The sequence below is a fragment of the Tachypleus tridentatus genome, chromosome 9, assembly GCF_004210375.1.
Source record: "Tachypleus tridentatus isolate NWPU-2018 chromosome 9, ASM421037v1, whole genome shotgun sequence".
Classification (NCBI taxonomy): domain Eukaryota; kingdom Metazoa; phylum Arthropoda; class Merostomata; order Xiphosura; family Limulidae; genus Tachypleus; species Tachypleus tridentatus.
The window spans coordinates 50,809,608-50,825,776 of NC_134833.1; the positions used below are offsets into that span (position 1 = coordinate 50,809,608).

Here is a 16,169-nt window from a genome sequence, read left to right on the forward strand (position 1 = left end):
GAAAAGATAGTAAGAGACAGACACAGGGTGCGAGAAGATGGGAAAAGTAGAGAAAGGTAAGGAAAAGAAAGTAAGAGACAGACACAGAGTGCGAGAAGATGGGGAAGGTAGAAACTGGTTTGTTTGTTTTTAATTTTGCGCAAAGCTACACTACGACTATCTGCGCCATTTAGCATGGAAGGTAGCTCATCACCATCCACTGCCAACTCTTGGACTACTCTTTTACCATCGAATAGTGGGATTGATCGTAATATTATGACGCCTACACAGCTGACAGGATGAGCACGTTTTGTGCGATGGTGATTCGAACCCTCGACCTTGAGACTACTAGTCGAGTGCGCTAACCACCTATTCATGCCGAGCCAAAAGAGACTGGTAAGGGAAGAAAGTATGGGACAGACTCCGAGTGCGAGAAAATGGGGAAGGTAGAGAGACAGGTAAGAGAAGAAGTTTGGGGTAGAAACAGATCAAGAGAAGAAAGTGGAGCATAAACAAGGAAGGAAAGGTGTGAAGATTGAAAGAATAAGGCAAAGAAAGGGAGATAGAAAAGAAAAAAATGGATGTAAATACGGAAGACAGAAACATCTTTTTAAATGAAAAGGAAACATTGAGAGACAAGCATTTTGAAAACAGAAGAAATTGGAAGTGAAAACAGATGAGAGAAAAATTCGAGTAGATACATTGTGAGTGGAAACGAAAAAGAGTAGAGAGTGGAGCAGAAGCACGGAATAAAAAAATGTGTAAAGAATAAAATGCGTTACAGACAGGGGGAAGAAGTATAAGTAGATCAGGAGACTTGCTTCTATTTACTTTCAATATGATTTATGGCTCAACCTTCCGACAGATTAATAGTCGCTTCTAGTAACATGTGAAAGCTCATTCTGTGTCGTTATAAACAGTTCCTATTTCAATCACAGTTATATGAGTAGACGTAAAACCGAAGTCACGGGAATAAACTGTGTGTCAAACATTTAATCTGGATTATGTGAGAGTAATGGTTCCGACCAACCTTGGAAACACAGGCTGAATAAATAAAGCAGCCTCTAAAGGCTTACATTAGTTACATTACGATTCTAATACGTTCTACTAACAAAAGTAAACACATTAGTTTAGTATTTCAACACGTGTTGCAGAGATGGATTCGATAAAGGAACCATTTCTTTGATGTAAAGAGTAACATTATCTGTTGGTAGTCACATTGATAGATGTTTGCATTCTTTGAAAAGCATAATACGGCTCCATTAACATGCAATTTCAGAGCATTATTTAAACTATCAGGTAACTTACGTTTACAGACTGATACATCACGTAGAGATAAATTCTATGTTTCTAACCAATGATGATAGATTAATGAAGATAATTATAACAATAATACACTTGTGTTTCATACGAACCAATTTTGAGCCAAAATCCACTGTATTGTGGAACTTAATATTATAAACACTACAAGATTATATGAAAATTCATAAGAAATATCAGGCAACATACGTCCATCGTAGCTCCGAGGTCATGCACTTAAGCCCTCCACTTAGCGAGATCACGCACTTTACTTAATCTTCCACTCACTTATCGACTTGTTTATAAACTTACGGCTTTTTTTTGTTTGTTTTTTTTCAATATTTTGCAACACTGATTCTTAAGGATTGGCCAAGATCCTTGGATAAAATCGTTGATTTTCCACTTAAATTACACCATTAAACAGTGAGATTAATTGTAACATGAAAGGCATTCTTGTTTTATTATTGTGCAACTCGTGTTAAATAACAAAATCATGTTCCTACAAGTGACTTAGTTCAAGAATGATTTAGAAAACAGATTTAAAAATGCAATGGGGCCATTGTAAAGACTTTTAGTAATTCTATAGTTAAAAAAAACAAAGTACATACATGTAAACTAATAGTGAAATTTTAGTACCCGGATGTTATTCGTAGTGAGTCAAAAAGTGTATTCGTTGATAATACTGTGTAACAAAATCCTTACTTTTTCTCGTTCTTGGGCAAAAAGTGTTATTTCCCAATTGCTTATGCCTAAAGTTAATGGAAAAGACCTATTTTACTCTTCAAACTGTGAACTGGGAGCTCATAACGAAAACATGATTGAAGACTATATTTGGAGGCAGATACGCGAAAGTGATTTACATTAAAGTCACAAATCTCGAAAAACTACTCACTTCTAGACATTTGTGTTCATTTTTGTATAACTTTAGTCTAAATACATGTAAATCTTGATTCATATGTTGTTTTATTCAGACCTAATGTAAATGAAAACGTGCAAATTTTCCCGCTTTTACGTAGAAAATAGGTTAATTTCTAAATTTCATTATCCACGTCACAAAAGTAAAGTTTGAAGGGAATAATAGCCATTTTCTGTACTTTTACAATATAAGCGATTAAGAAATAACACATACTATCCAGAAACAAAATTTGTTACATAGTATAATAGGTTTTTTTCTGTACCTTCATTAAGCGGTCTAGTGTAAACCAGATAAAAGCAGTTTTTATTTAAATCGTAACTGTCATTGGTTTGTTACTCAGAGTTCTGTATTAAGGAAATAATCACTTTCTCTGTGTTTAATTGACCTTTTTTATTATATAAACAGTCCTATAACAAGTAAATATCTTTCACGTACTAATAGCATACATTAGTTCACATTTGAAAACGAGACCTCTTCTTCTGTAGTTCCAGTTTTCATTAACCCGGTTAGAACAATGGTAGAAAATGTCACACAATAAACTGTTAAACGTTCTAAGTCAAAGCAAAATAATGTGGTTAATTTTACGATAAGTATATATAAACAAAACACGAGCTCTTTCCTAAATAATAGAAAGTATAAAAAACGGATTTATGAGCAAAATTACCTCGTACTAAAACCATGTTAGAGCTTAATGTCTTTTCCATGCAATGGAAACCCATCTACTACTGTAAAATCAGTAAACAACTGTATTATTAAAAAACAAAATTGTTAAAACCATGTACGAATACTTTTCAAATCAGCACAAACTAACTGTCCAGCTGTTCATGGTTTGTAATGTGTAATACAAAGCTCACATCACATGATGAAGTTGTTAAGTATCATGTTTAACAGCCCAGTCGTATGGATAGTAATATTTTAACATCTTATTCAGATGGATCACAATGTTTCATTAGCTCATTCAAATGGGTTACAGATTTTAACAGACAAGTCAGCTGAATCACAATGTTTTATCAGCTCAGTCAGGTGGATCACAATGTTTTAATAGCCCAGTGAGTTGAATCACAATGTTTTAACAGCCAACTCGAATGAAACGTAATGTTTGAACAGTCCAAACACCTGAACGTAATTTCAGGAAAAAAAAAGATTTTAAAAATGGTTAGTTTCGAACACTTTTTATGCTCTGAATTGGGTGTATAAAGATATTACAGCACAGAAATGTCCGTGCATAAAGATGAATATAAATTTCCATATAAGTAGCATTCCTCGTTAAAAATGTATATAGATCTGTATATAAATGGCATTCCTCGTTAGAGATGTATATACATCTATATATAAAGGGCATTTCTCGTTAAAGATGTATATAGATCTATATATAAATGGCATTCCTTGTTAAAGATGTATATAGATCGATATATAAATGGTATTCCTTCTTAAAGATGTATATAGATCTATATATAAATGGCATTCCTCGTTAAAGATGTATATAGATCTATATATAAATGGCATTTCTCGTTAAGATGTATATAGATCTATATATAAGTGGCATTCCTTGTTATTGAACAGATCTCGTTTGCTCGTGTTTCACAAAAATTATCTACCTACAGCTGTCCCTAATGTTGAGCTGAAAGACAAAAGAAAAATCAGTTATACAACAGCCTCCTTTGCCAACACTTAGGCTACTACAACTCTGTTTAGATTGTACAATTGGATCGTCCTTTTTACAGTGCACCCACGATTGCAAACTGTAAGGCTCAGTTTTTCAGTAACCGGATTACAACCATGAACCATCGAATTCGTAGCTCACTCAGACTAGCTAATAAACAAAGTCCTGACCTCCATGTTAATTAGAAATGATATAAGAAAACTGCAGCCTTAAACTGGCGTTGTTATTAGTTTTGTGTCGATAATTTTGACTTTTGTATTACGATTCCAAGTTTCATTTTGTTAATAATCAGAATCAAAGATTAAATAAACAGTTTCTAGTTTTGTAAAGGTAAAAAAAAAAAAAACAATCTACGTATTATCGATATATGTATAAATGCTTACAGGTCTTTAAATCAAGTGTTGCAACAAGCATAAGACAACTGAATCGATGTAATATGTGAACTCACGCTGAATGAACGTTAGAAACACAAGGCGATCATTGAACGGTTAAATCACGTGTATAACACATACATAACTTTATATACGTGCCCGGTTGGCCAGTTGTTAACATGTCAGACTGTATATGTAAGGATCCAGGATTTGAGACTTGATCTCACCAAACACGCTTCGCGCTTTCACCTTGGAGTAGTGCATTAAAAGTGACAGCCAGTCCCACTATTCGGCTCAAAGCATTGACGGCGGATACCTGCTGCTGCTTACCTCCCCTCTTATCATTAGTTTAAATTTGGAGAAGATATACTTGAAACTTATATGAGTCTCTGAATTGGCTGTTTGTCCCAAGAACACTTACGTTGAATTTCAGTTCCTTTCCCTCCCAATATGTAATTTTTGTTTACACATTGATGCTTTATCTATTTTTATTTCATGTTTCATCCTATTTCCGTTTACTCATTTTGCCAGTTTATCGATTGCCCATCAAGAGCCGATACACTGCACATTAAAATATATCAGTTTTTCCTGCTTCCTAAATACATTACCACAAAACTTGAATGTATTCCTTGTAGTAGTGAGATTTTTACGAATATTTCCCATTTGTTTGTTTTTTTTTTCATATTCCACTTCATACGTAAAAAATATCGTGCCATATTTCAAAGCTTCAATTTCTGATTTCATTTTAACCAAGCAAAAAAAAAACCGTGAAAAGGCGTTAAAACAACTTTGGGATCATATCGTTCTTGAGCAAAGAATAAGGGGGGAAGGGTCGCCTCCTGATCTTTTTCTGATGAGAAAACATTAAGCCCCCAATCCACTGATCTCGGTTCTTGTAGCTGAATGAACAAAGCACTGTTATGTATACAAAGCACAGAAATGAAAAGATACTGAGTTCCAAGTTTATAGTCTCGCTTTTCAAATAAACCATATCTAAGATCTGTTCCATCTTACTCGTTCTCACATTCAATGAAAATGATGGCAGTGAATGGAGTGTACATATATTACCCGAGGAGCCAGATGTAATTATCTCACATGTAGGATTCGTAATCGCCTTAACAACACAACAACAAACGAACAAACAAAGTTACATGAGGAAATGTTTAAATGTCCTAATGACATCAAAAACGATCTATTCATTGAGATGTTATCAATTAATAACAAGCAGAAGGAACATCATGACAGTGAATTTTACAAATACTGGTTTCACTGAGAACTAACAGAAGGAACATCATGACAGTGAATTTTACAAATACAGGTTTCACTGAGAACTAACAGAAGGAACATCATGACAGTGAATTTTACAAATACTGGTTTCACTGAAAACAAACAGAAGGAACATCATGACAGTGAATTTTACAAATACTGGTTTCACTGAGAACAAACAGAAAAACATCATGACAGTGAATTATACAAATACTGGTTTCACTGAGAACAAACAGAAGGAACATCATGACAGTGAATTTTACAAATACTGGTTTCATTGAGAACAAACAGAAGGAACATCATGACAGTGAATTTTACAAATACTGGTTTCATTGAGAACAAACAGAAGAAACATCATGACAGTGAATTATACAAATACTGGTTTCACTGAGAACAAACAGAAGGAACATCATGACAGTGAATTATACAAATACTGGTTTCATTAAGAACAAACAGAAGGAACATCATGACAGTGAATTATACAAATACTGGTTTCACTGAGAACAAACAGAAGGAACATCATGACAGTGAATTTTACAAATACTGATTTCATTGAGAACAAACAGAAGAAACATCATGACAGTGAATTATACAAATACTGGTTTCATTGAGAACAAACAGAAGAAACATCATGACAGTGAATTTTACAAATACTGGTTTCATTAAGAACAAACAGAAGGAACATCATGACAGTGAATTTTACAAATACTGGTTTCATTAAGAACAAACAGAAGGAACATCATGACAGTGAATTTTACAAATACTGGTTTCATTGAGAACAAACAGAAAGAACATCATGACAGTGAATTATACAAATACTGGTTTCATTGAGAACAAACAGAAGGAACATCATTACAGTGAATTTTACAAATACTGGTTTCACTGAAAACAAACAGAAGGAACATCATGACAGTGAATTTTACAAATACTGGTTTCACTGAGAACAAACAGAAAAACATCATGACAGTGAATTATACAAATACTGGTTTCACTGAGAACAAACAGAAGGAACATCATGACAGTGAATTTTACAAATACTGGTTTCATTGAGAACAAACAGAAGGATCATCATGACAGTGAATTTTACAAATACTGGTTTCATTGAGAACAAACAGAAGAAACATCATGACAGTGAATTATACAAATACTGGTTTCACTGAGAACAAACAGAAGGAACATCATGACAGTGAATTATACAAATACTGGTTTCATTGAGAACAAACAGAAGGAACATCATGACAGTGAATTATACAAATACTGGTTTCACTGAGAACAAACAGAAGGAACATCATGACAGTGAATTTTACAAATACTGGTTTCATTGAGAACAAACAGAAGGAACATCATGACAGTGAATTTTACAAATACTGGTTTCATTGAGAACAAAAAGAAGGAACATCATGACAGTGAATTTTACAAATACTGGTTTCATTAAGAACAAACAGAAGGAACATCATGACAGTGAATTTTACAAATACTGGTTTCATTGAGAACAAACAGAAAGAACATCATGACAGTGAATTATACAAATACTGGTTTCATTGAGAACAAACAGAAGGAACATCATGACAGTGAATTTTATAAATACTGGTTTCATTGAGAACAAGCAGAAGGAACATCATGACAGTAAATTTTATAAATAATGGTGTCATTGATAACAAACAGAAGAAACAGCATGTCAGTGAATCTTATAAATAGTGGTTTAATAGTAACAAACAGAAGGAATAGCGTAACAGTGAATATTATAAGTACTGCTTTTAGAATATAGTGAAATATAAATTGCCTTATGACTGAAAGGGTGAGCATTTTCAGTTTCAAGAATCAAAAGAACAGACTCCGATTTGAGTGCCTTAATCATCATACCTTTTACCTTCCTTTTATACATATATCAATATGAATATAACAGAATTATTTCTTTATGAACCGCTTACTAAACTACCATTAAGAAATATGGCTCTCCATTTAAACAGCACGTTAGGTTTAGCACTATAGATAATCGGATTTAAATTATGGAATAGATTATCATTTGTTTAAGATTAGTACAACAGTGCTGCTGTAGGAATAATAACTCACACGTATTTACTCATAATGTGAAAATTTATATAAAATACTTTTTACATATAATTCACTAAATGTTTTTTTTAATAATCATTCGAGATGCATCGGGTTCTCATTGTAAAACTTATTTTCAAGATGATGAAGCACGTGTTTCGACGATACCTGTAAAGAAATCATTTTATTCGCTTATTATATCTGAGACTGCCTTTTGTAAATAGTAATATAGTGATTAGCCTGCCAAAATTGTCAATCTAGAGATTTGCGGTTTGCATCCCGTTGCCGCAAAAATTCGCTCTGCGCTTCAGGAACAAAAGAAAACCATAAAAGTGGCTGTCAAATTCCATTCTTTCGTAAAATAAGAATGTTCACAGAAACAGAGTTAGGTATGCTATTCACTAGCTTGGTTTTCTTCTAATCTCTTAATTCAGAATTTGGAAACATTATGTGAAGCTTCTTACAGTTTTGTGTGAAACTTCTGAGTTTACAGTTTTAAATTAAAAAAAAAACAATGCTGTGATATTTGTTCTTAAGCATAAAACAGCATAACAAACTAATTGTGCTCTGCCCACCAAGTTGTTCCTAAAACTAAGATCATGTTATTGTTTATATAAGTTGTGCAACACGATCCATTCTTCCATTATGGAAGAGAAGCTTTACTGCGAATTCCATGCGAACGAATACTTAGTTGTTTCAATGATTGTTTACTTCAAACGATAAGTAATTTGAAGCTTCCATGGTTCGTATACATAGTGAAATTAAACACATTTCCACAAAATATCAAAATACTGTTTATCCATCACCAATTTTGAAAGTTTACGAAAATATATGTTTCACCTTTTTTATATGGGGTTAACTAAACAGTCATAACAGTGAGTTTTCCTGAACCAGAGTAAACTGTTATTGACAATGTACAGATATAAAGTTATTAGTTTTTCCTATTGTTATGTGGTGATAACCAAACGGCCATAACAAAGTGTTTTCTTTAGCTATGATAAACTCTAATTAACAATACTACCAATATCTAGCGGTATAGCAAAGATTTCTCTACCTGTAGTCACATACGTTGGTAAAACAGTTTGCTATTACTGTTCCATATAAAACTTCTGGTAAATACAGGAGCAGGCAACAACAGGACAATACATGTATATATTTTGTTTATTTATGTTGTGATAGGCAAACTGAAACCAATAAATAGCAACTGAACTCGTGATGAACACTCAACTATATACTTTTATTGCTAACTGGTTATTATTAAAATACATATATATTTATCTATATACAGATTGTACATTTACTCCTTGGCCTATTTTCCCATTTTACACCTGTTCTTAGAATTTATTGGAAGCGCTTGCCATATGTGATAAGTGTCGAAATACTTTAGTTCTCCAATCCGCGTATCAGGCCTTTTTTTTTCATATTAGTTTCGTTTTCGAACAATTAATTGTTTCCTCACCGTACCTGATGCTTCCAAGTGACTCAGTTGACTTAAGTACTCAAACTCGTAGTAGGCAAAGCATACATAATCAGTTATGCAGCTTTGTGCTTAACAACAACCAACCATACTCGCTGGACTTAATATAAACGTCAACTGGTTGAAGTATGCAATCCAGCACAATTAGATTTTTGCTCAAAATGCCGTATTCTAAAAGGTTGGATTATATGCTATACTGACCTTCGAAAAGCTGGGTTGTATACAATATTTAACCCCAAAAGCTGGATTGTATACTACACTTACCCCCAAAAGTTGAATTGTATACTATACTTACCCACAAAAGCTGGATTGTATACTATACATATCCACAAAAGCTGGACTGTATACTATACTTACCCACAAAAGCTGGATTGTATACTATACTTACCCACAAAAGCTGGATTGTATACTATACTTACCCACAAAAGCTGGATTGTATACTATACATATCCACAAAAGCTAAACTGTATACTATACTTACCCACAAAAGCTGGATTGTATACTATACTTACCCACAAAAGCTGGATTGTATACTATACTTACCCACAAAAGCTGGATTGTATGCTATACTTACCCACAAAAGCTGGATTGTATACTATGCTTACCCACAAAAAAACGATGATGCAAGATGGGAAAACAAAATCGTTATGCATCCACTTCCTTCGTAAAAGTCTCCATTGGCTAAACAGTAGGCCTAACGACTTACAATGCTAAAATTAAAGGTTAGATTCTTACAATAGACACAATGCAGACAGGTAATGTGCGGTTATTATGCTAAACAACAACAAAAACACCAGAAGTTCAAGGCATCCAGTGTCTACAACAATCTTTTCCTCCATGTGGAATGTTGTTCTTTCATCGTGATTATCACACACTGGCATGTAAACATTACATCCAAATGTTGATCAGAAAATACAGTCATTAAAGAAATTGTATGGGTTACAATATATACAACATGATTTCAAAAACCACAATGTAATCATGTTTTATTTTACAACCTTCGTCTTTTCTTCCAATTCTAAGTTTTAGAAAGCGTTATACGCTGCCACTAACACAACATAAAACTGTACTTCATACGCTGCCACTAACACAACATAAAACTGTACTACATACGCTGCCACTAACATAACATAAAACTGTACCTTATAAACTACACTAAAACATCATAAAATTGTATAACTATTACAAATCATGTACTGAAATAAGAATCACACAGTCCGAGTAATAAAAAAATTCGTTCCTTTCAGGCTTCAGTGAATAAGTCTAAGACTGATATTTACAATTTCTTTGAAATGCGTAAATATACTGTAAATCACTTATTATACAATTTGCTATATATACTTTGTAAATCATCTTTTATATAACACGTATATATACATTGTAAATTATCTTTTATACAATACATATATCTTCATTATAAATTACCTGTCATACAATACGTATATACATTGCAAATCATCTGTTATAGAGTAAAATGTTTCTTCCCGTAATTTCCAAAATTTCAAGTTTGGGCAAAAAAGAAAGGAGAGAACCAAGAACCACATGATATTGAATTACTTCAGTTTCGGGAAATTTCACTGCTGAACTAAATGACAAGTTTGGTTTGTTTCGAATCTCCCACAAAGATACAGGGTTATTTGTACTAGCCGTCTCTAATTTTCCAGTGATAGATTCGAGGGAAAGCACCCAGTGAAACACCACCCACCGTCACCTCTTGGGCTATTCGTCAACCAACGCATAGTGGAATTAACTGTCACATTATAATGTCCCTCTACTAAAATGATGGGCATAGTCGGTGTGACGGGGATTCGAGCCCGCGACCCTCAGGTTACAAGTAGAGCGTCCTAATTACCTGGTTAGACATATAATTATGTTAGTGTTCTTTTGTATACAAAATATTTGGTAAGAGCAAAGATAATTTAGAATTTTAGAGAGGTATGGTAGAAAGTGCCCACCTAGAAGGAGTGTTGTTATATAGTTTATCTGATTTGCTGTCAAAATCATCTGTCGTTAGAATTATTAATAATAGTAATCGATAATAAAAATGAAAGGTTCTTGAAAAAGGTGTGACTAACCTAGCGGAGAAGAAAAAGGTTAGACATTCTTATAAGGTGTAACAAATGTTATTGTACGTTCCAATGAGGTTCTTCCAATGAGGGGCATGCAACGGATCGAATTTCTCTAGATATGTTGGATAAGTTTTATGTCAGTAGACGTATCTTCCTGTTTGGATTTCTGTATCGTTTCTGCATCCATTATGTCCAGCTTTCACCTGAGGAGACTTTATCTCTACCGTGGTTGAAACAGAAGTTGCCAAGTCGTTTCAAAACTAAATCATCTGTGTTAAATCACCAACGTAATATACTGTAACTGTTGTGAATGACATGACGTAGCAGTTGGATTCACCAGTCTGTGAATCTGAAGATCCAATATTCACGTCCCATTGCCATAAAATTGTGTTTTTAACTTTAAAACCGTGGGTGCGTGAAAAAAGTCACAGCCAAATCCCACTATTTAATTAAAGTAATCCAAGAACTGATGATGGGTGCTTTTGAAGAGTACCTTCTCTGTAATTCAAAATTAGGGGCGGATAGAAAAGATAACCTTTTCACGAATATCTGAAAAACTAACAAACACATAAATTTTGTGGGTTTTCTTTCATAAAATGCTTGAAATTTTGAATTAAAATAACATAAATAGAGTTTGTAAACTCTTAAATATCACGAATTATTCTAGAAAATTTTGAAAATTTCATAGTAATTCCTTGGAAAAGCTGTACAAAGTGATACAAAAAATATGGCTTATCATATCAGATTTTTCTCTCTTTATAATGAAACAGATGGTAGATATATCCTAGTTTTAACAATTTGTTTTGTTGTATTGTCTTTATAATCTGTGTCCACTTGTATGTAAGTTTATATTCATAGTGTTTATTGTTAAAGATGATTCAAAAACATTATCAAATTCAGTAAAAAGAAGCGAGATTTTCATTCTATTCTTCAAATTTCCATATGTTAAATCGTCTTCGAGAAATTTCATGACTCATCAGTGTTTGTTTGTTTCAGAATTTTTGATACATTAAAGGAAAGGCAGATTGTAAACAACATCGACCACCAGCTATTGGACTACTGTTATCTGATCGAATAGTGGAAATCTAAATCACTCTTGCTCGCATCTTGGAGCTTTGGGTGTGACGAACCATAAACCTTCGACTTCACAGTCCGAACTGACTCGTCCATTAAACTAAACATGGAAACACTGAATAAATAAGTTACGTTTAAATAAATCGTTATTTCATTCCGGCGCGAAGGCTGATAGGCTAATAGAAGGTTATCGGCCACGAAAGGTTATTTATTTCAGTGTCCACCGCGGGGAAACAAACTCAAATTTTATTGTTGTAAGTCCGTAAGCTTAACGTTGTCCTACCGGGCAACAAACCACGAGAAAATATCAGTAATGAACAGTGGAAACTACAATAGTTGGGTTCGAGAAACAAATGATAAAAGAAGTGAACGAGGCAAATGTACAGATAATATCGAATATAGTCGTCAGATAAAAGGGTTAGAAGTAAACAAATTCAGGAAGGATAAATATTAAGTCGTGATTCTACCAATGGGGGACAAAATTATGGTCAGGATCTCCCTCTGGAAGAAACGTATAAATCGATAATATGTTCAACAGGAGACATAATGTGTGAATATTTTTAAGCAGTAAGTTCAAAAGATGTAAGTGGTGATGAATTTAGTGTGTAGGATATGTATGTATAGAGTATGTGGGAAACAAATGATTGGATTAGGTAATTTAATAAATAAGGCAAGATGAAGTGCATGATACTCCAAAACCTGTAACTAACCATTGGGAGCTGTATGTTCATACGATAGGCAGGATCAGAAGAAAGCTTTATAAGCACGCTCAAAAATAAAGCTAATGCTTTTCGTTAGTGGTGAACTACAACTTTCTAAATGGTTGTTGAAAAGAATTATTAACCAGAAAATCTACTTGAAAGTTACCAACTTGTATGTTGATAAGTAACTTAATGCTACTAATTTATCTTCTGTACTCCACATATAGTAAAATAATATATAAATACACACCTGAGCAGTTTAATAATTTCCTTCGAACATTTTGCGTAACACCGTATCAAATATCAAACAAGGGATTTCGTTTGCACTTCCTCTAAGCTTCAAACGAGTAGAACGCGAGAGCAGGTGTTCGAATATGACCTACTTTTGCTGATAATGTGTTACGTATGACACATCATCTTTGTATTATAATATTTTGTAATTAAATATATTCACGTTAGGTCGGCAGTTTCTTGTTATATTTATATCAAAAACTCAAAGTGAATATGAACTTTAGTTTCGATTAACACTTTAGTTGAACGAATAAAAGTAAATCGTAAGTACCAGACAAAATCAATTAAAACATCTGTCTATCGTAAAATGTTGAATAAAAATGAAATAATTTAAATTTTGAAATTCGTTTTTTATTTCTGTACTAAAGAGGTGTTTTTAGAATTTATGTAATACACAAGTTAAAACGTTCAATAATCTATCAAACTCTTTCAGGAGTTAAATTTACGTAATACACAAGTTAAAACTTCCAATGGTCTATGAAACTCTTTTAGAAGTTAAATTTGTGTAATTCGCATGTTAGAAAGTTCAATAGTCTATGAAACTCTTTCAGAAGTTGCATTTATGTAATACACATGTTAAAACGTTCAATTGTCTATCACACTCTTTCAGAAGTTAAATTTACGTAATACACAAGTTAAAACTTTCAATGGTCTATGAAACTCTTTTAGAAGTCAAATTTGTATAATTCGCATGCTAGAACGTTTGATGGTCTATGAAATTCTTCCAGAAGTTAAATTTATGTAGTACACAAAGTTAAAATCATAATTTATAAGAAAGGTTTAAACAATAGACTTTTGTTTAAAATTTCATTTTAAGCTATAATTACGTGTTACACTTTTATTTGACATTTTAAAGCACATACAGCATTTTATCCAAGACATTAATGAGCTAAACGGCCAAGTCTTTTATACAAAAAAACGCCTGCAGTAATCTGTGTGTTACAATATACCGTTCTCAAAATTGTGGATACTGAGCTCAGATATTAACTTACATAATCAAACATCTTGATTAAACGTTTCCTTTAATTACATAGAAAATACGAGTACTGTAATAAATAATTCTAGATATAATACACCTTTACTAATAAAAGCTTGTTAGGTAAAACACGTGTATCATAATATATCTTCCAATAAATCACTTTTTTGTGATCATTCTCAAGATGACTGATAAAAATAAATTATTTTATAAATCAACTGACAATAAAAATGAAATGAGTAACTAGATAAAAATGGAACTGCTAGATTATTAAAATAGTAAGACTAAATAAAATAGTTTTTATCGGTAAATTTCTTTTCCTTGAAAAGCAATTGGGGAACAAACCGACACAAAAGATGAATGAGGCTTAGATAAACGTCGTTTTATACGAAATCTCGTCAGTAATACTATCCTTATCTACTAATAGATTAGTTCAAAATATGAAGGGTATTTCTCGTCTACAATAACTACAAAAAAGTCTTACACCTACGTAAAGGATAACTTCGCACATCTCTTTCTTTGAGAATATTAAAAGATACCTGAGTTCTAAGGAGAAAACCCGATTTTACCAAATGAAGTTTGTAAGCCTATTTTTATCTGAATTAACTCAATAGTTACAGGCAAATCTCACTCACCTACTGCAATTGCTTAAGATGAAAATATTCCTCCTTTGTAAAGGCTACTTTCTTTCCATTCTGTGTTTGTTTGTTGAGGATTTTGCCAAGGTATGTTCCCTGTTTAGTTTCGAACCACTAGCCTAATTTTAACTGTGATTAACCTAAATACCTCGGTGCCGCCATTTTAGATATTAGTTTTTAATGTGAGTGAATGTACTAGTAAAAAGTGCTGTGGTTACGTAGTAAAAATCGATCGATAAGCCACTTCTCTGTACCAGTTGGTATTTCTCCCATGATTCAGTGCGCTTTCCTTACTCAGTTGATATGTGTTCTTCGTAAAAGCGATATTGCTAAACATGACAGACGATGTTCTGTTTTTCAAAGGATATCATATATCTTTCAAACTATAATGATATATGTAAATCTATCAACAGATTTACCTCTGGAAATCCATTAAAGTTTTAAATTTTATTTCAAGATTTATAAATATTGTTTATAAATAAGACAATAGATAAATAGATATGAGCAGAAGACGCTGCATTGTTGTCTTTCTTACATAACACCATGGCTATGTCAAAAAACTAATCTTTACTTGCAATCTGTGATATAGAACAAATGTAAAATCTAGCATTTTGTTCATAACAATAGTTTCCAGCAATTTAGAAATGGCGTTTTGTTTCAGTTTTCCGTATGTTTGAAGATGTAATAGTCTTGACTTTAGAAGACTTTACAGTAGAAAAGTAAAATATTTAATGTTCAGTAATAAAAAAAATGTATTTAGTGATTCAGCTAACCATGAGCACATAATTATTATAACAATAATTCATCGGTTTAAGTATAATTAATTCCCTGAAAATTACTCTACGTAATATAAGTAAGAATTTACATATTTTTTCTTGAGTACTTAAAATTAATTAAATATAAAGTAGACATTGTAGTCCCCAAAGAAATTTGGGTAAAAAATGGGGAAAGTTTATTTAATACAAAATAATATTAAAAAATGCTACAAAGGTAAAGATTTATTATTATATCTAATACAATAGTTTTTGTAAGTAAAGAAACAGATGCACAGAAAGTAATCACATAATTTGTTGCAACTGTAGTAAATATATACTATGCATATTATATACTATAATACATTATAATTACATACTATGCATATTATTTGCAGTAATATATTATAATTACATACTATGCATATTATATACTATAATATATTATAGTTATATACTATGCATATCAAATCAACGATTTCGATGTTGTAAAAATTTATAGCTCACATTCATCATACAACGTTGTTGTTTTTTTGCTGAAAATACAATGAAAGTTCTTTAATATGTTTCCGTTTTTATTCTAATTTCATTCTATTTGGGTTTTAAATTCTACTATTAAGGAACAATCAATTTAATTTCTTTGTC

At 32.4% G+C, this 16,169-nt stretch overlaps 1 protein-coding gene across 1 annotated transcript in view; it reads right to left on the minus strand.

The window, feature by feature from the left end:
• LOC143225228 (homeobox protein BarH-like 1) overlaps positions 1-14,963 on the minus strand; it is a 96,484-nt gene extending 81,521 nt beyond the window's left edge. The window contains exon 1 of the mRNA XM_076454280.1: positions 14,770-14,963. The gene's annotated coding sequence lies outside the window, so the exon portion shown is untranslated. The remainder of the gene's footprint in view (positions 1-14,769) is intronic.
• Positions 14,964-16,169: the final 1,206 nt, after the last annotated feature.